Source organism: Dendrobates tinctorius, unplaced genomic scaffold (assembly GCF_039654945.1).
Source record: "Dendrobates tinctorius isolate UK_male_01 unplaced genomic scaffold, ASM3965494v1 ptg000272l, whole genome shotgun sequence".
Lineage (NCBI taxonomy): Eukaryota > Metazoa > Chordata > Amphibia > Anura > Dendrobatidae > Dendrobates > Dendrobates tinctorius.
This window is the reverse complement of record NW_027361939.1, coordinates 12,395,810-12,419,990: the sequence shown is the minus strand read 5'-3', so window position 1 is coordinate 12,419,990 and position 24,181 is coordinate 12,395,810. Positions and strand designations below refer to the sequence as shown.

Below are 24,181 nucleotides of genomic sequence, written 5' to 3'. Positions count from 1 at the left end.
TAAACCAGTCGACCAGGGATACTAGGTCCTATCCACTTTTCCACGTGGGACAAGTTATACACTAAGCAGCAAGATAAATTTAAAAAAAAAAAAAAAAAAAAAAAAGAAGTTTTTGCTCTGATTAAATAGCTTTTACATCACAAAAGAAAAAAGTTGCCACATGAGCATGGTACTTAGCACGTCAGTTGGTAATCTGAAGTTCATGAGGTTTTTTCCTCACACGTGGAACTATTCTCCCCCCTTTTCTTGGGATATTGTGTCACCCACTCAGAACTTTCTCACTGAAACATTTCCGATTCGAAAGGAAACAGGAGCCTTAGTGACAGACAGAACACATGGATTGTTGCGTCCCTTGACGCTTTGGAGTAATAAGGTGTAGTTGAGAATGGTTTAAGCTATGAAACAAAATGAAATCTTGTGCTAAAGGTCAGTAAGAGCCACAAATACCCTGATGTTCAGCATTTTTGACTGCAAAGTACAAAATCTACCTGAAATATTATTGTCTGGAAAATACATTTCTGTCTTTGATTGTTGGCAGTAGTACAGTAAAAGGTGCGTTCCCATACCGGGAGTCGAACCCGGGCCGCCTGGGTGAAAACCAGGAATCCTAACCGCTAGACCATATGGGAATGGATAGCTACACACTGAGGTATCTATTGAAAAAAATCAGCTCGGGGGCTTGCACAAGAAACGTCTGCAGATTGGCACGTGCATCTTACCTCGTTAGCGCAGTAGGTAGCGCGTCAGTCTCATAATCTGAAGGTCGTGAGTTCGATACTCACACGGGGCAGCGGGCTCCTCTTTTCCGAAGAGATTTTGTCAAAAACTTAGAACTTTCCTGTTCATTTCTAACACGTTTCTGATAAGTAAGGATTTGTGAACCCAAATGACACATGGGATGCTGGTTCTCTTGACCCGTTTGCTGTATAAAGAGGCAGATGAGAGTGATTTGAGCTATGAAAAAAAATTAAATCTTGTGCCAAAGGTCGTCACAATGAATGTAACCAAAAGCTGGTGTTCAGAATGATTGACAGCTAAGCGCAAAATCTACCTGAAATACTTTTGTCTGAAAAACACCCGCGTCAGTCTCATAATCTGAAGGTCGTAAGTTCGATCCTCACACGGGGCAGCAGGCTCCTCTTTTCCGAAGAGATTTTGTCAAAAACTTAGAACTTTCCCTTTCAGTTCTAACACGTTTCTGATAAGTAAGGATTTGTGAACCCAAATGACAGATGGGACACATGGGTTGCTGTTTCTCTTGACCCGTTTGCTGTATAAAGAGGCAGATGAGAGTGATTTGAGCTGTTTGACTGCTAAGCGCAAAATCTACCTGAAATACTTTTGTCTGAAAAACACCCGTCAGTAGCGAGCGCGTCAGTCTCATATTCTGAAGTTCGTGAGTTCGATACTCACACGGGGCAGCGGGCTCCTCTTTTCCGAAGAGATTTTGTCAAAAACTTAGAACTTTCCTGTTCATTTCTAACACGTTTCTGATAAGTAAGGATTTGTGAACCCAAATGACACATGGGATGCTGGTTCTCTTGACCCGTTTGCTGTATAAAGAGGCAGATGAGAGTGATTTGAGCTATGAAAAAAAATTAAATCTTGTGCCAAAGGTCGTCACAATGAATGTAACCAAAAGCTGGTGTTCAGAATGATTGACAGCTAAGCGCAAAATCTACCTGAAATACTTTTGTCTGAAAAACACCCGCGTCAGTCTCATAATCTGAAGGTCGTGAGTTCGATCCTCACACGGGGCAGCAGGCTCCTCTTTTCCAAAGAGATTTTGTCAAAAACTTAGAACTTTCCCTTTCAGTTCTAACACGTTTCTGATAAGTAAGGATTTGTGAACCCAAATGACAGATGGGACACATGGGTTGCTGTTTCTCTTGACCCGTTTGCTGTATAAAGAGGCAGATGAGAGTGATTTGAGCTGTTTGACAGCTAAGCGCAAAATCTACCTGAAATACTTTTGTCTGAAAAACACCCGTCAGTAGCGAGCGCGTCAGTCTCATATTCTGAAGTTCGTGAGTTCGATCCTCACATGGGGAAGCGGTACCCTCTTTTCTGAAGAGATTCTGTCACCAAATTAGAACTTTCCCTTTCAGATTTAAAATGTTTCTGATAAGAATTTGCGAACCCAAATGACAGACAGGACACATGGGTTGTTGATTCTCTTGACACGTTTGCTGTAAAAGGGGCTAGTTGAGATTGATTTGAGCTATGAAACCAAATTAAATCTTGTGCCAAAGTTCATCACAACGAACGGACCAAAAGATGGCGTTCAGAATTTTCGACAGCTTAACGCAAATTCCACCTGAAATACTTTTGTCTGAAAAACACCTTTGTCTTTGAATGTTGGTGGCAGTACAGAAAAGTACATTCCCATACCGGGAGTTGAACCCGGCCCGCCTGGGTGAGAACCAGGAATCCTAACCGCTAGACCATATGGGAAAAGATGTGCTGTCTTATCAGTGACAATCTGAAAAAAAATAAGTTTTCTACTTGGCACAAGCAACTTCTGCAGTTCTATTTGCGCAGCTTGCCTCGTTAACACAGTTGTAAGCAAATCAGTCTCATAAGCTGAAAGATGAACGTTCGATTCTTAGACGGGGTACTGGTCCCTCGTTTTCTCAATCGATTCTGTCTCCATCTTGGCTACAGGGCCACAGATTTTTCCGATTCAGTACCAAAACATAACCAATTTAGTTCCTAAACTGTTTCCACGTACAAGGCATGGGGCAGCTTTTGAATGTGTGTACTAGTTCCAAAGGAGTGTCACTCCCATAGCAGGAAGTAAACCAGTCGACCAGGGATACTAGGTCCTATCCACTTTTCCACGTGGGACAAGTTATACACTAAGCAGCAAGATAAATTTAAAAAAAAAAAAAAAAAAAAAAAGAAGTTTTTGCTCTGATTAAATAGCTTTTACATCACAAAAGAAAAAAGTTGCCACATGAGCATGGTACTTAGCACGTCAGTTGGTAATCTGAAGTTCATGAGGTTTTTTCCTCACACGTGGAACTATTCTCCCCCCTTTTCTTGGGATATTGTGTCACCCACTCAGAACTTTCTCACTGAAACATTTCCGATTCGAAAGGAAACAGGAGCCTTAGTGACAGACAGAACACATGGATTGTTGCGTCCCTTGACGCTTTGGAGTAATAAGGTGTAGTTGAGAATGGTTTAAGCTATGAAACAAAATGAAATCTTGTGCTAAAGGTCAGTAAGAGCCACAAATACCCTGATGTTCAGCATTTTTGACTGCAAAGTACAAAATCTACCTGAAATATTATTGTCTGGAAAATACATTTCTGTCTTTGATTGTTGGCAGTAGTACAGTAAAAGGTGCGTTCCCATACCGGGAGTCGAACCCGGGCCGCCTGGGTGAAAACCAGGAATCCTAACCGCTAGACCATATGGGAATGGATAGCTACACACTGAGGTATCTATTGAAAAAAATCAGCTCGGGGGCTTGCACAAGAAACGTCTGCAGATTGGCACGTGCATCTTACCTCGTTAGCGCAGTAGGTAGCGCGTCAGTCTCATAATCTGAAGGTCGTGAGTTCGATACTCACACGGGGCAGCGGGCTCCTCTTTTCCGAAGAGATTTTGTCAAAAACTTAGAACTTTCCTGTTCATTTCTAACACGTTTCTGATAAGTAAGGATTTGTGAACCCAAATGACACATGGGATGCTGGTTCTCTTGACCCGTTTGCTGTATAAAGAGGCAGATGAGAGTGATTTGAGCTATGAAAAAAAATTAAATCTTGTGCCAAAGGTCGTCACAATGAATGTAACCAAAAGCTGGTGTTCAGAATGATTGACAGCTAAGCGCAAAATCTACCTGAAATACTTTTGTCTGAAAAACACCCGCGTCAGTCTCATAATCTGAAGGTCGTAAGTTCGATCCTCACACGGGGCAGCAGGCTCCTCTTTTCCGAAGAGATTTTGTCAAAAACTTAGAACTTTCCCTTTCAGTTCTAACACGTTTCTGATAAGTAAGGATTTGTGAACCCAAATGACAGATGGGACACATGGGTTGCTGTTTCTCTTGACCCGTTTGCTGTATAAAGAGGCAGATGAGAGTGATTTGAGCTGTTTGACAGCTAAGCGCAAAATCTACCTGAAATACTTTTGTCTGAAAAACACCCGTCAGTAGCGAGCGCGTCAGTCTCATATTCTGAAGTTCGTGAGTTCGATACTCACACGGGGCAGCGGGCTCCTCTTTTCCGAAGAGATTTTGTCAAAAACTTAGAACTTTCCTGTTCATTTCTAACACGTTTCTGATAAGTAAGGATTTGTGAACCCAAATGACACATGGGATGCTGGTTCTCTTGACCCGTTTGCTGTATAAAGAGGCAGATGAGAGTGATTTGAGCTATGAAAAAAAATTAAATCTTGTGCCAAAGGTCGTCACAATGAATGTAACCAAAAGCTGGTGTTCAGAATGATTGACAGCTAAGCGCAAAATCTATCTGAAATACTTTTGTCTGAAAAACACCCGCGTCAGTCTCATAATCTGAAGGTCGTGAGTTCGATCCTCACACGGGGCAGCAGGCTCCTCTTTTCCAAAGAGATTTTGTCAAAAACTTAGAACTTTCCCTTTCAGTTCTAACACGTTTCTGATAAGTAAGGATTTGTGAACCCAAATGACAGATGGGACACATGGGTTGCTGTTTCTCTTGACCCGTTTGCTGTATAAAGAGGCAGATGAGAGTGATTTGAGCTGTTTGACAGCTAAGCGCAAAATCTACCTGAAATACTTTTGTCTGAAAAACACCCGTCAGTAGCGAGCGCGTCAGTCTCATATTCTGAAGTTCGTGAGTTCGATCCTCACATGGGGAAGCGGTACCCTCTTTTCTGAAGAGATTCTGTCACCAAATTAGAACTTTCCCTTTCAGATTTAAAATGTTTCTGATAAGTAAGAATTTGCGAACCCAAATGACAGACAGGACACATGGGTTGTTGATTCTCTTGACACGTTTGCTGTAAAAGGGGCTAGTTGAGATTGATTTGAGCTATGAAACCAAATTAAATCTTGTGCCAAAGTTCATCACAACGAACGGACCAAAAGATGGCGTTCAGAATTTTCGACAGCTTAACGCAAATTCTACCTGAAATACTTTTGTCTGAAAAACACCTTTGTCTTTGAATGTTGGTGGCAGTACAGAAAAGTACATTCCCATACCGGGAGTTGAACCCGGCCCGCCTGGCTGAGAACCAGGAATCCTAACCGCTAGACCATATGGGAAAAGATGTGCTGTCTTATCAGTGACAATCTGAAAAAAAATAAGTTTTCTACTTGGCACAAGCAACTTCTGCAGTTCTATTTGCGCAGCTTGCCTCGTTAACACAGTTGTAAGCAAATCAGTCTCATAAGCTGAAAGATGAACGTTCGATTCTTAGACGGGGTACTGGTCCCTCGTTTTCTCAATCGATTCTGTCTCCATCTTGGCTACAGGGCCACAGATTTTTCCGATTCAGTACCAAAACATAACCAATTTAGTTCCTAAACTGTTTCCACGTACAAGGCATGGGGCAGCTTTTGAATGTGTGTACTAGTTCCAAAGGAGTGTCACTCCCATAGCAGGAAGTAAACCAGTCGACCAGGGATACTAGGTCCTATCCACTTTTCCACGTGGGACAAGTTATACACTAAGCAGCAAGATAAATTTAAAAAAAAAAAAAAAAAAAAAAGAAGTTTTTGCTCTGATTAAATAGCTTTTACATCACAAAAGAAAAAAGTTGCCACATGAGCATGGTACTTAGCACGTCAGTTGGTAATCTGAAGTTCATGAGGTTTTTTCCTCACACGTGGAACTATTCTCCCCCCTTTTCTTGGGATATTGTGTCACCCACTCAGAACTTTCTCACTGAAACATTTCCGATTCGAAAGGAAACAGGAGCCTTAGTGACAGACAGAACACATGGATTGTTGCGTCCCTTGACGCTTTGGAGTAATAAGGTGTAGTTGAGAATGGTTTAAGCTATGAAACAAAATGAAATCTTGTGCTAAAGGTCAGTAAGAGCCACAAATACTCTGATGTTCAGCATTTTTGACTGCAAAGTACAAAATCTACCTGAAATATTATTGTCTGGAAAATACATTTCTGTCTTTGATTGTTGGCAGTAGTACAGTAAAAGGTGCGTTCCCATACCGGGAGTCGAACCCGGGCCGCCTGGGTGAAAACCAGGAATCCTAACCGCTAGACCATATGGGAATGGATAGCTACACACTGAGGTATCTATTGAAAAAAATCAGCTCGGGGGCTTGCACAAGAAACGTCTGCAGATTGGCACGTGCATCTTACCTCGTTAGCGCAGTAGGTAGCGCGTCAGTCTCATAATCTGAAGGTCGTGAGTTCGATACTCACACGGGGCAGCGGGCTCCTCTTTTCCGAAGAGATTTTGTCAAAAACTTAGAACTTTCCTGTTCATTTCTAACACGTTTCTGATAAGTAAGGATTTGTGAACCCAAATGACACATGGGATGCTGGTTCTCTTGACCCGTTTGCTGTATAAAGAGGCAGATGAGAGTGATTTGAGCTATGAAAAAAAATTAAATCTTGTGCCAAAGGTCGTCACAATGAATGTAACCAAAAGCTGGTGTTCAGAATGATTGACAGCTAAGCGCAAAATCTACCTGAAATACTTTTGTCTGAAAAACACCCGCGTCAGTCTCATAATCTGAAGGTCGTAAGTTCGATCCTCACACGGGGCAGCAGGCTCCTCTTTTCCGAAGAGATTTTGTCAAAAACTTAGAACTTTCCCTTTCAGTTCTAACACGTTTCTGATAAGTAAGGATTTGTGAACCCAAATGACAGATGGGACACATGGGTTGCTGTTTCTCTTGACCCGTTTGCTGTATAAAGAGGCAGATGAGAGTGATTTGAGCTGTTTGACAGCTAAGCGCAAAATCTACCTGAAATACTTTTGTCTGAAAAACACCCGTCAGTAGCGAGCGCGTCAGTCTCATATTCTGAAGTTCGTGAGTTCGATACTCACACGGGGCAGCGGGCTCCTCTTTTCCGAAGAGATTTTGTCAAAAACTTAGAACTTTCCTGTTCATTTCTAACACGTTTCTGATAAGTAAGGATTTGTGAACCCAAATGACACATGGGATGCTGGTTCTCTTGACCCGTTTGCTGTATAAAGAGGCAGATGAGAGTGATTTGAGCTATGAAAAAAAATTAAATCTTGTGCCAAAGGTCGTCACAATGAATGTAACCAAAAGCTGGTGTTCAGAATGATTGACAGCTAAGCGCAAAATCTACCTGAAATACTTTTGTCTGAAAAACACCCGCGTCAGTCTCATAATCTGAAGGTCGTGAGTTCGATCCTCACACGGGGCAGCAGGCTCCTCTTTTCCAAAGAGATTTTGTCAAAAACTTAGAACTTTCCCTTTCAGTTCTAACACGTTTCTGATAAGTAAGGATTTGTGAACCCAAATGACAGATGGGACACATGGGTTGCTGTTTCTCTTGACCCGTTTGCTGTATAAAGAGGCAGATGAGAGTGATTTGAGCTGTTTGACAGCTAAGCGCAAAATCTACCTGAAATACTTTTGTCTGAAAAACACCCGTCAGTAGCGAGCGCGTCAGTCTCATATTCTGAAGTTCGTGAGTTCGATCCTCACATGGGGAAGCGGTACCCTCTTTTCTGAAGAGATTCTGTCACCAAATTAGAACTTTCCCTTTCAGATTTAAAATGTTTCTGATAAGTAAGAATTTGCGAACCCAAATGACAGACAGGACACATGGGTTGTTGATTCTCTTGACACGTTTGCTGTAAAAGGGGCTAGTTGAGATTGATTTGAGCTATGAAACCAAATTAAATCTTGTGCCAAAGTTCATCACAACGAACGGACCAAAAGATGGCGTTCAGAATTTTCGACAGCTTAACGCAAATTCTACCTGAAATACTTTTGTCTGAAAAACACCTTTGTCTTTGAATGTTGGTGGCAGTACAGAAAAGTACATTCCCATACCGGGAGTTGAACCCGGCCCGCCTGGCTGAGAACCAGGAATCCTAACCGCTAGACCATATGGGAAAAGATGTGCTGTCTTATCAGTGACAATCTGAAAAAAAATAAGTTTTCTACTTGGCACAAGCAACTTCTGCAGTTCTATTTGCGCAGCTTGCCTCGTTAACACAGTTGTAAGCAAATCAGTCTCATAAGCTGAAAGATGAACGTTCGATTCTTAGACGGGGTACTGGTCCCTCGTTTTCTCAATCGATTCTGTCTCCATCTTGGCTACAGGGCCACAGATTTTTCCGATTCAGTACCAAAACATAACCAATTTAGTTCCTAAACTGTTTCCACGTACAAGGCATGGGGCAGCTTTTGAATGTGTGTACTAGTTCCAAAGGAGTGTCACTCCCATAGCAGGAAGTAAACCAGTCGACCAGGGATACTAGGTCCTATCCACTTTTCCACGTGGGACAAGTTATACACTAAGCAGCAAGATAAATTTAAAAAAAAAAAAAAAAAAAAAAAAGAAGTTTTTGCTCTGATTAAATAGCTTTTACATCACAAAAGAAAAAAGTTGCCACATGAGCATGGTACTTAGCACGTCAGTTGGTAATCTGAAGTTCATGAGGTTTTTTCCTCACACGTGGAACTATTCTCCCCCCTTTTCTTGGGATATTGTGTCACCCACTCAGAACTTTCTCACTGAAACATTTCCGATTCGAAAGGAAACAGGAGCCTTAGTGACAGACAGAACACATGGATTGTTGCGTCCCTTGACGCTTTGGAGTAATAAGGTGTAGTTGAGAATGGTTTAAGCTATGAAACAAAATGAAATCTTGTGCTAAAGGTCAGTAAGAGCCACAAATACCCTGATGTTCAGCATTTTTGACTGCAAAGTACAAAATCTACCTGAAATATTATTGTCTGGAAAATACATTTCTGTCTTTGATTGTTGGCAGTAGTACAGTAAAAGGTGCGTTCCCATACCGGGAGTCGAACCCGGGCCGCCTGGGTGAAAACCAGGAATCCTAACCGCTAGACCATATGGGAATGGATAGCTACACACTGAGGTATCTATTGAAAAAAATCAGCTCGGGGGCTTGCACAAGAAACGTCTGCAGATTGGCACGTGCATCTTACCTCGTTAGCGCAGTAGGTAGCGCGTCAGTCTCATAATCTGAAGGTCGTGAGTTCGATACTCACACGGGGCAGCGGGCTCCTCTTTTCCGAAGAGATTTTGTCAAAAACTTAGAACTTTCCTGTTCATTTCTAACACGTTTCTGATAAGTAAGGATTTGTGAACCCAAATGACACATGGGATGCTGGTTCTCTTGACCCGTTTGCTGTATAAAGAGGCAGATGAGAGTGATTTGAGCTATGAAAAAAAATTAAATCTTGTGCCAAAGGTCGTCACAATGAATGTAACCAAAAGCTGGTGTTCAGAATGATTGACAGCTAAGCGCAAAATCTACCTGAAATACTTTTGTCTGAAAAACACCCGCGTCAGTCTCATAATCTGAAGGTCGTGAGTTCGATCCTCACACGGGGCAGCAGGCTCCTCTTTTCCGAAGAGATTTTGTCAAAAACTTAGAACTTTCCCTTTCAGTTCTAACACGTTTCTGATAAGTAAGGATTTGTGAACCCAAATGACAGATGGGACACATGGGTTGCTGTTTCTCTTGACCCGTTTGCTGTATAAAGAGGCAGATGAGAGTGATTTGAGCTGTTTGACAGCTAAGCGCAAAATCTACCTGAAATACTTTTGTCTGAAAAACACCCGTCAGTAGCGAGCGCGTCAGTCTCATATTCTGAAGTTCGTGAGTTCGATCCTCACATGGGGAAGCGGTACCCTCTTTTCTGAAGAGATTCTGTCACCAAATTAGAACTTTCCCTTTCAGATTTAAAATGTTTCTGATAAGTAAGAATTTGCGAACCCAAATGACAGACAGGACACATGGGTTGTTGATTCTCTTGACACGTTTGCTGTAAAAGGGGCTAGTTGAGATTGATTTGAGCTATGAAACCAAATTAAATCTTGTGCCAAAGTTCATCACAACGAACGGACCAAAAGATGGCGTTCAGAATTTTCGACAGCTTAACGCAAATTCTACCTGAAATACTTTTGTCTGAAAAACACCTTTGTCTTTGAATGTTGGTGGCAGTACAGAAAAGTACATTCCCATACCGGGAGTTGAACCCGGCCCGCCTGGCTGAGAACCAGGAATCCTAACCGCTAGACCATATGGGAAAAGATGTGCTGTCTTATCAGTGACAATCTGAAAAAAAATAAGTTTTCTACTTGGCACAAGCAACTTCTGCAGTTCTATTTGCGCAGCTTGCCTCGTTAACACAGTTGTAAGCAAATCAGTCTCATAAGCTGAAAGATGAACGTTCGATTCTTAGACGGGGTACTGGTCCCTCGTTTTCTCAATCGATTCTGTCTCCATCTTGGCTACAGGGCCACAGATTTTTCCGATTCAGTACCAAAACATAACCAATTTAGTTCCTAAACTGTTTCCACGTACAAGGCATGGGGCAGCTTTTGAATGTGTGTACTAGTTCCAAAGGAGTGTCACTCCCATAGCAGGAAGTAAACCAGTCGACCAGGGATACTAGGTCCTATCCACTTTTCCACGTGGGACAAGTTATACACTAAGCAGCAAGATAAATTTAAAAAAAAAAAAAAAAAAAAAAAAGAAGTTTTTGCTCTGATTAAATAGCTTTTACATCACAAAAGAAAAAAGTTGCCACATGAGCATGGTACTTAGCACGTCAGTTGGTAATCTGAAGTTCATGAGGTTTTTTCCTCACACGTGGAACTATTCTCCCACCTTTTCTTGGGATATTGTGTCACCCACTCAGAACTTTCTCACTGAAACATTTCCGATTCGAAAGGAAACAGGAGCCTTAGTGACAGACAGAACACATGGATTGTTGCGTCCCTTGACGCTTTGGAGTAATAAGGTGTAGTTGAGAATGGTTTAAGCTATGAAACAAAATGAAATCTTGTGCTAAAGGTCAGTAAGAGCCACAAATACCCTGATGTTCAGCATTTTTGACTGCAAAGTACAAAATCTACCTGAAATATTATTGTCTGGAAAATACATTTCTGTCTTTGATTGTTGGCAGTAGTACAGTAAAAGGTGCGTTCCCATACCGGGAGTCGAACCCGGGCCGCCTGGGTGAAAACCAGGAATCCTAACCGCTAGACCATATGGGAATGGATAGCTACACACTGAGGTATCTATTGAAAAAAATCAGCTCGGGGGCTTGCACAAGAAACGTCTGCAGATTGGCACGTGCATCTTACCTCGTTAGCGCAGTAGGTAGAGCTTCAGTCTCATAATCTGAAGGTCGTGAGTTCGATACTCACACGGGGCAGCGGGCTCCTCTTTTCCGAAGAGATTTTGTCAAAAACTTAGAACTTTCCTGTTCATTTCTAACACGTTTCTGATAAGTAAGGATTTGTGAACCCAAATGACACATGGGATGCTGGTTCTCTTGACCCGTTTGCTGTATAAAGAGGCAGATGAGAGTGATTTGAGCTATGAAAAAAAATTAAATCTTGTGCCAAAGGTCGTCACAATGAATGTAACCAAAAGCTGGTGTTCAGAATGATTGACAGCTAAGCGCAAAATCTACCTGAAATACTTTTGTCTGAAAAACACCCGCGTCAGTCTCATAATCTGAAGGTCGTAAGTTCGATCCTCACACGGGGCAGCAGGCTCCTCTTTTCCGAAGAGATTTTGTCAAAAACTTAGAACTTTCCCTTTCAGTTCTAACACGTTTCTGATAAGTAAGGATTTGTGAACCCAAATGACAGATGGGACACATGGGTTGCTGTTTCTCTTGACCCGTTTGCTGTATAAAGAGGCAGATGAGAGTGATTTGAGCTGTTTGACAGCTAAGCGCAAAATCTACCTGAAATACTTTTGTCTGAAAAACACCCGTCAGTAGCGAGCGCGTCAGTCTCATATTCTGAAGTTCGTGAGTTCGATACTCACACGGGGCAGCGGGCTCCTCTTTTCCGAAGAGATTTTGTCAAAAACTTAGAACTTTCCTGTTCATTTCTAACACGTTTCTGATAAGTAAGGATTTGTGAACCCAAATGACACATGGGATGCTGGTTCTCTTGACCCGTTTGCTGTATAAAGAGGCAGATGAGAGTGATTTGAGCTATGAAAAAAAATTAAATCTTGTGCCAAAGGTCGTCACAATGAATGTAACCAAAAGCTGGTGTTCAGAATGATTGACAGCTAAGCGCAAAATCTACCTGAAATACTTTTGTCTGAAAAACACCCGCGTCAGTCTCATAATCTGAAGGTCGTGAGTTCGATCCTCACACGGGGCAGCAGGCTCCTCTTTTCCGAAGAGATTTTGTCAAAAACTTAGAACTTTCCCTTTCAGTTCTAACACGTTTCTGATAAGTAAGGATTTGTGAACCCAAATGACAGATGGGACACATGGGTTGCTGTTTCTCTTGACCCGTTTGCTGTATAAAGAGGCAGATGAGAGTGATTTGAGCTGTTTGACAGCTAAGCGCAAAATCTACCTGAAATACTTTTGTCTGAAAAACACCCGTCAGTAGCGAGCGCGTCAGTCTCATATTCTGAAGTTCGTGAGTTCGATCCTCACATGGGGAAGCGGTACCCTCTTTTCTGAAGAGATTCTGTCACCAAATTAGAACTTTCCCTTTCAGATTTAAAATGTTTCTGATAAGTAAGAATTTGCGAACCCAAATGACAGACAGGACACATGGGTTGTTGATTCTCTTGACACGTTTGCTGTAAAAGGGGCTAGTTGAGATTGATTTGAGCTATGAAACCAAATTAAATCTTGTGCCAAAGTTCATCACAACGAACGGACCAAAAGATGGCGTTCAGAATTTTCGACAGCTTAACGCAAATTCTACCTGAAATACTTTTGTCTGAAAAACACCTTTGTCTTTGAATGTTGGTGGCAGTACAGAAAAGTACATTCCCATACCGGGAGTTGAACCCGGCCCGCCTGGCTGAGAACCAGGAATCCTAACCGCTAGACCATATGGGAAAAGATGTGCTGTCTTATCAGTGACAATCTGAAAAAAAACTAAGTTTTCTACTTGGCACAAGCAACTTCTGCAGTTCTATTTGCGCAGCTTGCCTCGTTAACACAGTTGTAAGCAAATCAGTCTCATAAGCTGAAAGATGAACGTTCGATTCTTAGACGGGGTACTGGTCCCTCGTTTTCTCAATCGATTCTGTCTCCATCTTGGCTACAGGGCCACAGATTTTTCCGATTCAGTACCAAAACATAACCAATTTAGTTCCTAAACTGTTTCCACGTACAAGGCATGGGGCAGCTTTTGAATGTGTGTACTAGTTCCAAAGGAGTGTCACTCCCATAGCAGGAAGTAAACCAGTCGACCAGGGATACTAGGTCCTATCCACTTTTCCACGTGGGACAAGTTATACACTAAGCAGCAAGATAAATTTAAAAAAAAAAAAAAAAAAAAAAAAAGAAGTTTTTGCTCTGATTAAATAGCTTTTACATCACAAAAGAAAAAAGTTGCCACATGAGCATGGTACTTAGCACGTCAGTTGGTAATCTGAAGTTCATGAGGTTTTTTCCTCACACGTGGAACTATTCTCCCCCCTTTTCTTGGGATATTGTGTCACCCACTCAGAACTTTCTCACTGAAACATTTCCGATTCGAAAGGAAACAGGAGCCTTAGTGACAGACAGAACACATGGATTGTTGCGTCCCTTGACGCTTTGGAGTAATAAGGTGTAGTTGAGAATGGTTTAAGCTATGAAACAAAATGAAATCTTGTGCTAAAGGTCAGTAAGAGCCACAAATACCCTGATGTTCAGCATTTTTGACTGCAAAGTACAAAATCTACCTGAAATATTATTGTCTGGAAAATACATTTCTGTCTTTGATTGTTGGCAGTAGTACAGTAAAAGGTGCGTTCCCATACCGGGAGTCGAACCCGGGCCGCCTGGGTGAAAACCAGGAATCCTAACCGCTAGACCATATGGGAATGGATAGCTACACACTGAGGTATCTATTGAAAAAAATCAGCTCGGGGGCTTGCACAAGAAACGTCTGCAGATTGGCACGTGCATCTTACCTCGTTAGCGCAGTAGGTAGAGCGTCAGTCTCATAATCTGAAGGTCGTGAGTTCGATACTCACACGGGGCAGCGGGCTCCTCTTTTCCGAAGAGATTTTGTCAAAAACTTAGAACTTTCCTGTTCATTTCTAACACGTTTCTGATAAGTAAGGATTTGTGAACCCAAATGACACATGGGATGCTGGTTCTCTTGACCCGTTTGCTGTATAAAGAGGCAGATGAGAGTGATTTGAGCTATGAAAAAAAATTAAATCTTGTGCCAAAGGTCGTCACAATGAATGTAACCAAAAGCTGGTGTTCAGAATGATTGACAGCTAAGCGCAAAATCTACCTGAAATACTTTTGTCTGAAAAACACCCGCGTCAGTCTCATAATCTGAAGGTCGTAAGTTCGATCCTCACACGGGGCAGCAGGCTCCTCTTTTCCGAAGAGATTTTGTCAAAAACTTAGAACTTTCCCTTTCAGTTCTAACACGTTTCTGATAAGTAAGGATTTGTGAACCCAAATGACAGATGGGACACATGGGTTGCTGTTTCTCTTGACCCGTTTGCTGTATAAAGAGGCAGATGAGAGTGATTTGAGCTGTTTGACAGCTAAGCGCAAAATCTACCTGAAATACTTTTGTCTGAAAAACACCCGTCAGTAGCGAGCGCGTCAGTCTCATATTCTGAAGTTCGTGAGTTCGATACTCACACGGGGCAGCGGGCTCCTCTTTTCCGAAGAGATTTTGTCAAAAACTTAGAACTTTCCTGTTCATTTCTAACACGTTTCTGATAAGTAAGGATTTGTGAACCCAAATGACACATGGGATGCTGGTTCTCTTGACCCGTTTGCTGTATAAAGAGGCAGATGAGAGTGATTTGAGCTATGAAAAAAAATTAAATCTTGTGCCAAAGGTCGTCACAATGAATGTAACCAAAAGCTGGTGTTCAGAATGATTGACAGCTAAGCGCAAAATCTACCTGAAATACTTTTGTCTGAAAAACACCCGCGTCAGTCTCATAATCTGAAGGTCGTGAGTTCGATCCTCACACGGGGCAGCAGGCTCCTCTTTTCCGAAGAGATTTTGTCAAAAACTTAGAACTTTCCCTTTCAGTTCTAACACGTTTCTGATAAGTAAGGATTTGTGAACCCAAATGACAGATGGGACACATGGGTTGCTGTTTCTCTTGACCCGTTTGCTGTATAAAGAGGCAGATGAGAGTGATTTGAGCTGTTTGACAGCTAAGCGCAAAATCTACCTGAAATACTTTTGTCTGAAAAACACCCGTCAGTAGCGAGCGCGTCAGTCTCATATTCTGAAGTTCGTGAGTTCGATCCTCACATGGGGAAGCGGTACCCTCTTTTCTGAAGAGATTCTGTCACCAAATTAGAACTTTCCCTTTCAGATTTAAAATGTTTCTGATAAGAATTTGCGAACCCAAATGACAGACAGGACACATGGGTTGTTGATTCTCTTGACACGTTTGCTGTAAAAGGGGCTAGTTGAGATTGATTTGAGCTATGAAACCAAATTAAATCTTGTGCCAAAGTTCATCACAACGAACGGACCAAAAGATGGCGTTCAGAATTTTCGACAGCTTAACGCAAATTCTACCTGAAATACTTTTGTCTGAAAAACACCTTTGTCTTTGAATGTTGGTGGCAGTACAGAAAAGTACATTCCCATACCGGGAGTTGAACCCGGCCCGCCTGGCTGAGAACCAGGAATCCTAACCGCTAGACCATATGGGAAAAGATGTGCTGTCTTATCAGTGACAATCTGAAAAAAAATAAGTTTTCTACTTGGCACAAGCAACTTCTGCAGTTCTATTTGCGCAGCTTGCCTCGTTAACACAGTTGTAAGCAAATCAGTCTCATAAGCTGAAAGATGAACGTTCGATTCTTAGACGGGGTACTGGTCCCTCGTTTTCTCAATCGATTCTGTCTCCATCTTGGCTACAGGGCCACAGATTTTTCCGATTCAGTACCAAAACATAACCAATTTAGTTCCTAAACTGTTTCCACGTACAAGGCATGGGGCAGCTTTTGAATGTGTGTACTAGTTCCAAAGGAGTGTCACTCCCATAGCAGGAAGTAAACCAGTCGACCAGGGATACTAGGTCCTATCCACTTTTCCACGTGGGACAAGTTATACACTAAGCAGCAAGATAAATTTAAAAAAAAAAAAAAAAAAAAAAAAAGAAGTTTTTGCTCTGATTAAATAGCTTTTACATCACAAAAGAAAAAAGTTGCCACATGAGCATGGTACTTAGCACGTCAGTTGGTAATCTGAAGTTCATGAGGTTTTTTCCTCACACGTGGAACTATTCTCCCCCCTTTTCTTGGGATATTGTGTCACCCACTCAGAACTTTCTCACTGAAACATTTCCGATTCGAAAGGAAACAGGAGCCTTAGTGACAGACAGAACACATGGATTGTTGCGTCCCTTGACGCTTTGGAGTAATAAGGTGTAGTTGAGAATGGTTTAAGCTATGAAACAAAATGAAATCTTGTGCTAAAGGTCAGTAAGAGCCACAAATACCCTGATGTTCAGCATTTTTGACTGCAAAGTACAAAATCTACCTGAAATATTATTGTCTGGAAAATACATTTCTGTCTTTGATTGTTGGCAGTAGTACAGTAAAAGGTGCGTTCCCATACCGGGAGTCGAACCCGGGCCACCTGGGTGAAAACCAGGAATCCTAACCGCTAGACCATATGGGAATGGATAGCTACACACTGAGGTATCTATTGAAAAAAATCAGCTCGGGGGCTTGCACAAGAAACGTCTGCAGATTGGCACGTGCATCTTACCTCGTTAGCGCAGTAGGTAGCGCGTCAGTCTCATAATCTGAAGGTCGTGAGTTCGATACTCACACGGGGCAGCGGGCTCCTCTTTTCCGAAGAGATTTTGTCAAAAACTTAGAACTTTCCTGTTCATTTCTAACACGTTTCTGATAAGTAAGGATTTGTGAACCCAAATGACACATGGGATGCTGGTTCTCTTGACCCGTTTGCTGTATAAAGAGGCAGATGAGAGTGATTTGAGCTATGAAAAAAAATTAAATCTTGTGCCAAAGGTCGTCACAATGAATGTAACCAAAAGCTGGTGTTCAGAATGATTGACAGCTAAGCGCAAAATCTACCTGAAATACTTTTGTCTGAAAAACACCCGCGTCAGTCTCATAATCTGAAGGTCGTAAGTTCGATCCTCACACGGGGCAGCAGGCTCCTCTTTTCCGAAGAGATTTTGTCAAAAACTTAGAACTTTCCCTTTCAGTTCTAACACGTTTCTGATAAGTAAGGATTTGTGAACCCAAATGACAGATGGGACACATGGGTTGCTGTTTCTCTTGACCCGTTTGCTGTATAAAGAGGCAGATGAGAGTGATTTGAGCTGTTTGACAGCTAAGCGCAAAATCTACCTGAAATACTTTTGTCTGAAAAACACCCGTCAGTAGCGAGCGCGTCAGTCTCATATTCTGAAGGTCGTGAGTTCGATACTCACACGGGGCAGCGGGCTCCTCTTTTCCGAAGAGATTTTGTCAAAAACTTAGAACTTTCCTGTTCATTTCTAACACGTTTCTGATAAGTAAGGATTTGTGAACCCAAATGACACATGGGATGCTGGTTCTCTTGACCCGTTTGCTGTATAAAGAGGCAGATGAGAGTGATTTGAGCTATGAAAAAAAATTAAATCTTGTGCCAAAGGTCGTCACAATGAATGTAACCAAAAGCTGGTGTTCAGAATGATTGACAGCTAAGCGCAAAATCTACCTGAAATACTTTTGTCTGAAAAACACCCGCGTCAGTCTCATAATCTGAAGGTCGTGAGTTCGATCCTCACACGGGGCAGCAGGCTCCTCTTTTCCGAAGAGATTTTGTCAAAAACTTAGAACTTTCCCTTTCAGTTCTAACACGTTTCTGATAAGTAAGGATTTGTGAACCCAAATGACAGATGGGACACATGGGTTGCTGTTTCTCTTGACCCGTTTGCTGTATAAAGAGGCAGATGAGAGTGATTTGAGCTGTTTGACAGCTAAGCGCAAAATCTACCTGAAATACTTTTGTCTGAAAAACACCCGTCAGTAGCGAGCGCGTCAGTCTCATATTCTGAAGTTCGTGAGTTCGATCCTCACATGGGGAAGCGGTACCCTCTTTTCTGAAGAGATTCTGTCACCAAATTAGAACTTTCCCTTTCAGATTTAAAATGTTTCTGATAAGAATTTGCGAACCCAAATGACAGACAGGACACATGGGTTGTTGATTCTCTTGACACGTTTGCTGTAAAAGGGGCTAGTTGAGATTGATTTGAGCTATGAAACCAAATTAAATCTTGTGCCAAAGTTCATCACAACGAACGGACCAAAAGATGGCGTTCAGAATTTTCGACAGCTTAACGCAAATTCTACCTGAAATACTTTTGTCTGAAAAACACCTTTGTCTTTGAATGTTGGTGGCAGTACAGAAAAGTACATTCCCATACCGGGAGTTGAACCCGGCCCGCCTGGCTGAGAACCAGGAATCCTAACCGCTAGACCATATGGGAAAAGATGTGCTGTCTTATCAGTGACAATCTGAAAAAAAATAAGTTTTCTACTTGGCACAAGCAACTTCTGCAGTTCTATTTGCGCAGCTTGCCTCGTTAACACAGTTGTAAGCAAATCAGTCTCATAAGCTGAAAGATGAACGTTCGATTCTTAGACGGGGTACTGGTCCCTCGTTTTCTCAATCGATTCTGTCTCCATCTTGGCTACAGGGCCACAGATTTTTCCGATTCAGTACCAAAACATAACCAATTTAGTTCCTAAACTGTTTCCACGTACAAGGCATGGGGCAGCTTTTGAATGTGTGTACTAGTTCCAAAGGAGTGTCACTCCCATAGCAGGAAGTAAACCAGTCGACCAGGGATACTAGGTCCTATCCACTTTTCCACGTGGGACAAGTTATACACTAAGCAGCAAGATAAATTTAAAAAAAAAAAAAAAAAAAAAGAAGTTTTTGCTCTGATTAAATAGCTTTTACATCACAAAAGAAAAAAGTTGCCACATGAGCATGGTACTTAGCACGTCAGTTGGTAATCTGAAGTTCATGAGGTTTTTTCCTCACACGTGGAACTATTCTCCCCCCTTTTCTTGGGATATTGTGTCACCCACTCAGAACTTTCTCACTGAAACATTTCCGATTCGAAAGGAAACAGGAGCCTTAGTGACAGACAGAACACATGGATTGTTGCGTCCCTTGACGCTTTGGAGTAATAAGGTGTAGTTGAGAATGGTTTAAGCTATGAAACAAAATGAAATCTTGTGCTAAAGGTCAGTAAGAGCCACAAATACCCTGATGTTCAGCATTTTTGACTGCAAAGTACAAAATCTACCTGAAATATTATTGTCTGGAAAATACATTTCTGTCTTTGATTGTTGGCAGTAGTACAGTAAAAGGTGCGTTCCCATACCGGGAGTCGAACCCGGGCCGCCTGGGTGAAAACCAGGAATCCTAACCGCTAGACCATATGGGAATGGATAGCTACACACTGAGGTATCTATTGAAAAAAATCAGCTCGGGGGCTTGCACAAGAAACGTCTGCAGATTGGCACGTGCATCTTACCTCGTTAGCGCAGTAGGTAGCGCGTCAGTCTCATAATCTGAAGGTCGTGAGTTCGATACTCACACGGGGCAGCGGGCTCCTCTTTTCCGAAGAGATTTTGTCAAAAACTTAGAACTTTCCTGTTCATTTCTAACACGTTTCTGATAAGTAAGGATTTGTGAACCCAAATGACACATGGGATGCTGGTTCTCTTGACCCGTTTGCTGTATAAAGAGGCAGATGAGAGTGATTTGAGCTATGAAAAAAAATTAAATCTTGTGCCAAAGGTCGTCACAATGAATGTAACCAAAAGCTGGTGTTCAGAATGATTGACAGCTAAGCGCAAAATCTACCTGAAATACTTTTGTCTGAAAAACACCCGCGTCAGTCTCATAATCTGAAGGTCGTAAGTTCGATCCTCACACGGGGCAGCAGGCTCCTCTTTTCCGAAGAGATTTTGTCAAAAACTTAGAACTTTCCCTTTCAGTTCTAACACGTTTCTGATAAGTAAGGATTTGTGAACCCAAATGACAGATGGGACACATGGGTTGCTGTTTCTCTTGACCCGTTTGCTGTATAAAGAGGCAGATGAGAGTGATTTGAGCTGTTTGACAGCTAAGCGCAAAATCTACCTGAAATACTTTTGTCTGAAAAACACCCGTCAGTAGCGAGCGCGTCAGTCTCATATTCTGAAGTTCGTGAGTTCGATACTCACACGGGGCAGCGGGCTCCTCTTTTCCGAAGAGATTTTGTCAAAAACTTAGAACTTTCCTGTTCATTTCTAACACGTTTCTGATAAGTAAGGATTTGTGAACCCAAATGACACATGGGATGCTGGTTCTCTTGACCCGTTTGCTGTATAAAGAGGCAGATGACAGTGATTTGAGCTATGAAAAAAAATTAAATCTTGTGCCAAAGGTCGTCACAATGAATGTAACCAAAAGCTGGTGTTCAGAATGATTGACAGCTAAGCGCAAAATCTACCTGAAATACTTTTGTCTGAAAAACACCCGCGTCAGTCTCATAATCTGAAGGTCGTGAGTTCGATCCTCACACGGGGCAGCAGGCTCCTCTTTTCCGAAGAGATTTTGTCAAAAACTTAGAACTTTCCCTTTCAGTTCTAACACGTTTCTGATAAGTAAGGATTTGTGAACCCAAATGACAGATGGGACACATGGGTTGCTGTTTCTCTTGACCCGTTTGCTGTATAAAGAGGCAGATGAGAGTGATTTGAGCTGTTTGACAGCTAAGCGCAAAATCTACCTGAAATACTTTTGTCTGAAAAACACCCGTCAGTAGCGAGCGCGTCAGTCTCATATTCTGAAGTTCGTGAGTTCGATCCTCACATGGGGAAGCGGTACCCTCTTTTCTGAAGAGATTCTGTCACCAAATTAGAACTTTCCCTTTCAGATTTAAAATGTTTCTGATAAGTAAGAATTTGCGAACCCAAATGACAGACAGGACACATGGGTTGTTGATTCTCTTGACACGTTTGCTGTAAAAGGGGCTAGTTGAGATTGATTTGAGCTATGAAACCAAATTAAATCTTGTGCCAAAGTTCATCACAACGAACGGACCAAAAGATGGCGTTCAGAATTTTCGACAGCTTAACGCAAATTCTACCTGAAATACTTTTGTCTGAAAAACACCTTTGTCTTTGAATGTTGGTGGCAGTACAGAAAAGTACATTCCCATACCGGGAGTTGAACCCGGCCCGCCTGGCTGAGAACCAGGAATCCTAACCGCTAGACCATATGGGAAAAGATGTGCTGTCTTATCAGTGACAATCTGAAAAAAAATAAGTTTTCTACTTGGCACAAGCAACTTCTGCAGTTCTATTTGCGCAGCTTGCCTCGTTAACACAGTTGTAAGCAAATCAGTCTCATAAGCTGAAAGATGAACGTTCGATTCTTAGACGGGGTACTGGTCCCTCGTTTTCTCAATCGATTCTGTCTCCATCTTGGCTACAGGGCCACAGATTTTTCCGATTCAGTACCAAAACATAACCAATTTAGTTCCTAAACTGTTTCCACGTACAAGGCATGGGGCAGCTTTTGAATGTGTGTACTAGTTCCAAAGGAGTGTCACTCCCATAGCAGGAAGTAAACCAGTCGACCAGGGATACTAGGTCCTATCCACTTTTCCACGTGGGACAAGTTATACACTAAGCAGCAAGATAAATTTAAAAAAAAAAAAAAAAAAAAAAAAGAAGTTTTTGCTCTGATTAAATAGCTTTTACATCACAAAAGAAAAAAGTTGCCACATGAGCATGGTACTTAGCACGTCAGTTGGTAATCTGAAGTTCATGAGGTTTTTTCCTCACACGTGGAACTATTCTCCCCCCTTTTCTTGGGATATTGTGTCACCCACTCAGAACTTTCTCACTGAAACATTTCCGATTCGAAAGGAAACAGGAGCCTTAGTGACAGACAGAACACATGGATTGTTGCGTCCCTTGACGCTTTGGAGTAATAAGGTGTAGTTGAGAATGGTTTAAGCTATGAAACAAAATGAAATCTTGTGCTAAAGGTCAGTAAGAGCCACAAATACCCTGATGTTCAGCATTTTTGACTGCAAAGTACAAAATCTACCTGAAATATTATTGTCTGGAAAATACATTTCTGTCTTTGATTGTTGGCAGTAGTACAGTAAAAGGTGCGTTCCCATACCGGGAGTCGAACCCGGGCCACCTGGGTGAAAACCAGGAATCCTAACCGCTAGACCATATGGGAATGGATAGCTACACACTGAGGTATCTATTGAAAAAAATCAGCTCGGGGGCTTGCACAAGAAACGTCTGCAGATTGGCACGTGCATCTTACCTCGTTAGCGCAGTAGGTAGCGCGTCAGTCTCATAATCTGAAGGTCGTGAGTTCGATACTCACACGGGGCAGCGGGCTCCTCTTTTCCGAAGAGATTTTGTCAAAAACTTAGAACTTTCCTGTTCATTTCTAACACGTTTCTGATAAGTAAGGATTTGTGAACCCAAATGACACATGGGATGCTGGTTCTCTTGACCCGTTTGCTGTATAAAGAGGCAGATGAGAGTGATTTGAGCTATGAAAAAAAATTAAATCTTGTGCCAAAGGTCGTCACAATGAATGTAACCAAAAGCTGGTGTTCAGAATGATTGACAGCTAAGCGCAAAATCTACCTGAAATACTTTTGTCTGAAAAACACCCGCGTCAGTCTCATAATCTGAAGGTCGTAAGTTCGATCCTCACACGGGGCAGCAGGCTCCTCTTTTCCGAAGAGATTTTGTCAAAAACTTAGAACTTTCCCTTTCAGTTCTAACACGTTTCTGATAAGTAAGGATTTGTGAACCCAAATGACAGATGGGACACATGGGTTGCTGTTTCTCTTGACCCGTTTGCTGTATAAAGAGGCAGATGAGAGTGATTTGAGCTGTTTGACAGCTAAGCGCAAAATCTACCTGAAATACTTTTGTCTGAAAAACACCCGTCAGTAGCGAGCGCGTCAGTCTCATATTCTGAAGTTCGTGAGTTCGATACTCACACGGGGCAGCGGGCTCCTCTTTTCCGAAGAGATTTTGTCAAAAACTTAGAACTTTCCTGTTCATTTCTAACACGTTTCTGATAAGTAAGGATTTGTGAACCCAAATGACACATGGGATGCTGGTTCTCTTGACCCGTTTGCTGTATAAAGAGGCAGATGAGAGTGATTTGAGCTATGAAAAAAAATTAAATCTTGTGCCAAAGGTCGTCACAATGAATGTAACCAAAAGCTGGTGTTCAGAATGATTGACAGCTAAGCGCAAAATCTACCTGAAATACTTTTGTCTGAAAAACACCCGCGTCAGTCTCATAATCTGAAGGTCGTGAGTTCTATCCTCACACGGGGCAGCAGGCTCCTCTTTTCCGAAGAGATTTTGTCAAAAACTTAGAACTTTCCCTTTCAGTTCTAACACGTTTCTGATAAGTAAGGATTTGTGAACCCAAATGACAGATGGGACACATGGGTTGCTGTTTCTCTTGACCCGTTTGCTGTATAAAGAGGCAGATGAGAGTGATTTGAGCTGTTTGACAGCTAAGCGCAAAATCTACCTGAAATACTTTTGTCTGAAAAACACCCGTCAGTAGCGAGCGCGTCAGTCTCATATTCTGAAGTTCGTGAGTTCGATCCTCACATGGGGAAGCGGTACCCTCTTTTCTGAAGAGATTCTGTCACCAAATTAGAACTTTCCCTTTCAGATTTAAAATGTTTCTGATAAGAATTTGCGAACCCAAATGACAGACAGGACACATGGGTTGTTGATTCTCTTGACACGTTTGCTGTAAAAGGGGCTAGTTGAGATTGATTTGAGCTATGAAACCAAATTAAATCTTGTGCCAAAGTTCATCACAACGAACGGACCAAAAGATGGCGTTCAGAATTTTCGACAGCTTAACGCAAATTCTACCTGAAATACTTTTGTCTGAAAAACACCTTTGTCTTTGAATGTTGGTGGCAGTACAGAAAAGTACATTCCCATACCGGGAGTTGAACCCGGCCCGCCTGGCTG

General features: G+C 42.0%; 17 non-coding genes across 17 annotated transcripts; 7 read left to right on the top strand and 10 right to left on the bottom strand.

Annotated features, from left to right (window-relative positions):
• Positions 1-557: 557 nt before the first annotated feature.
• On the bottom strand, positions 558-629 carry TRNAE-UUC (transfer RNA glutamic acid (anticodon UUC)). Its single transcript has one exon. It is a non-coding gene; the product is annotated as a tRNA-Glu (tRNA).
• Positions 630-717: 88 nt separating this feature from the next.
• On the top strand, positions 718-790 carry TRNAM-CAU (transfer RNA methionine (anticodon CAU)). Its single transcript has one exon. It is a non-coding gene; the product is annotated as a tRNA-Met (tRNA).
• Positions 791-2,382: 1,592 nt separating this feature from the next.
• On the bottom strand, positions 2,383-2,454 carry TRNAE-CUC (transfer RNA glutamic acid (anticodon CUC)). Its single transcript has one exon. It is a non-coding gene; the product is annotated as a tRNA-Glu (tRNA).
• Positions 2,455-3,353: 899 nt separating this feature from the next.
• On the bottom strand, positions 3,354-3,425 carry TRNAE-UUC (transfer RNA glutamic acid (anticodon UUC)). Its single transcript has one exon. It is a non-coding gene; the product is annotated as a tRNA-Glu (tRNA).
• An 88-nt stretch (positions 3,426-3,513) lies between these two features.
• On the top strand, positions 3,514-3,586 carry TRNAM-CAU (transfer RNA methionine (anticodon CAU)). The gene has a single exon. It is a non-coding gene; the product is annotated as a tRNA-Met (tRNA).
• Positions 3,587-6,152: 2,566 nt separating this feature from the next.
• TRNAE-UUC (transfer RNA glutamic acid (anticodon UUC)) lies at positions 6,153-6,224 on the bottom strand. The gene has a single exon. It is a non-coding gene; the product is annotated as a tRNA-Glu (tRNA).
• An 88-nt stretch (positions 6,225-6,312) lies between these two features.
• On the top strand, positions 6,313-6,385 carry TRNAM-CAU (transfer RNA methionine (anticodon CAU)). The gene has a single exon. It is a non-coding gene; the product is annotated as a tRNA-Met (tRNA).
• A 2,568-nt stretch (positions 6,386-8,953) lies between these two features.
• On the bottom strand, positions 8,954-9,025 carry TRNAE-UUC (transfer RNA glutamic acid (anticodon UUC)). The gene has a single exon. It is a non-coding gene; the product is annotated as a tRNA-Glu (tRNA).
• Positions 9,026-9,113: 88 nt separating this feature from the next.
• TRNAM-CAU (transfer RNA methionine (anticodon CAU)) lies at positions 9,114-9,186 on the top strand. Its single transcript has one exon. It is a non-coding gene; the product is annotated as a tRNA-Met (tRNA).
• A 1,937-nt stretch (positions 9,187-11,123) lies between these two features.
• TRNAE-UUC (transfer RNA glutamic acid (anticodon UUC)) lies at positions 11,124-11,195 on the bottom strand. The gene has a single exon. It is a non-coding gene; the product is annotated as a tRNA-Glu (tRNA).
• A 2,731-nt stretch (positions 11,196-13,926) lies between these two features.
• TRNAE-UUC (transfer RNA glutamic acid (anticodon UUC)) lies at positions 13,927-13,998 on the bottom strand. Its single transcript has one exon. It is a non-coding gene; the product is annotated as a tRNA-Glu (tRNA).
• Positions 13,999-16,724: 2,726 nt separating this feature from the next.
• Positions 16,725-16,796, bottom strand: TRNAE-UUC (transfer RNA glutamic acid (anticodon UUC)). The gene has a single exon. It is a non-coding gene; the product is annotated as a tRNA-Glu (tRNA).
• An 88-nt stretch (positions 16,797-16,884) lies between these two features.
• Positions 16,885-16,957, top strand: TRNAM-CAU (transfer RNA methionine (anticodon CAU)). Its single transcript has one exon. It is a non-coding gene; the product is annotated as a tRNA-Met (tRNA).
• A 2,561-nt stretch (positions 16,958-19,518) lies between these two features.
• On the bottom strand, positions 19,519-19,590 carry TRNAE-UUC (transfer RNA glutamic acid (anticodon UUC)). Its single transcript has one exon. It is a non-coding gene; the product is annotated as a tRNA-Glu (tRNA).
• An 88-nt stretch (positions 19,591-19,678) lies between these two features.
• Positions 19,679-19,751, top strand: TRNAM-CAU (transfer RNA methionine (anticodon CAU)). Its single transcript has one exon. It is a non-coding gene; the product is annotated as a tRNA-Met (tRNA).
• A 2,568-nt stretch (positions 19,752-22,319) lies between these two features.
• Positions 22,320-22,391, bottom strand: TRNAE-UUC (transfer RNA glutamic acid (anticodon UUC)). The gene has a single exon. It is a non-coding gene; the product is annotated as a tRNA-Glu (tRNA).
• Positions 22,392-22,479: 88 nt separating this feature from the next.
• Positions 22,480-22,552, top strand: TRNAM-CAU (transfer RNA methionine (anticodon CAU)). Its single transcript has one exon. It is a non-coding gene; the product is annotated as a tRNA-Met (tRNA).
• Positions 22,553-24,181: the final 1,629 nt, after the last annotated feature.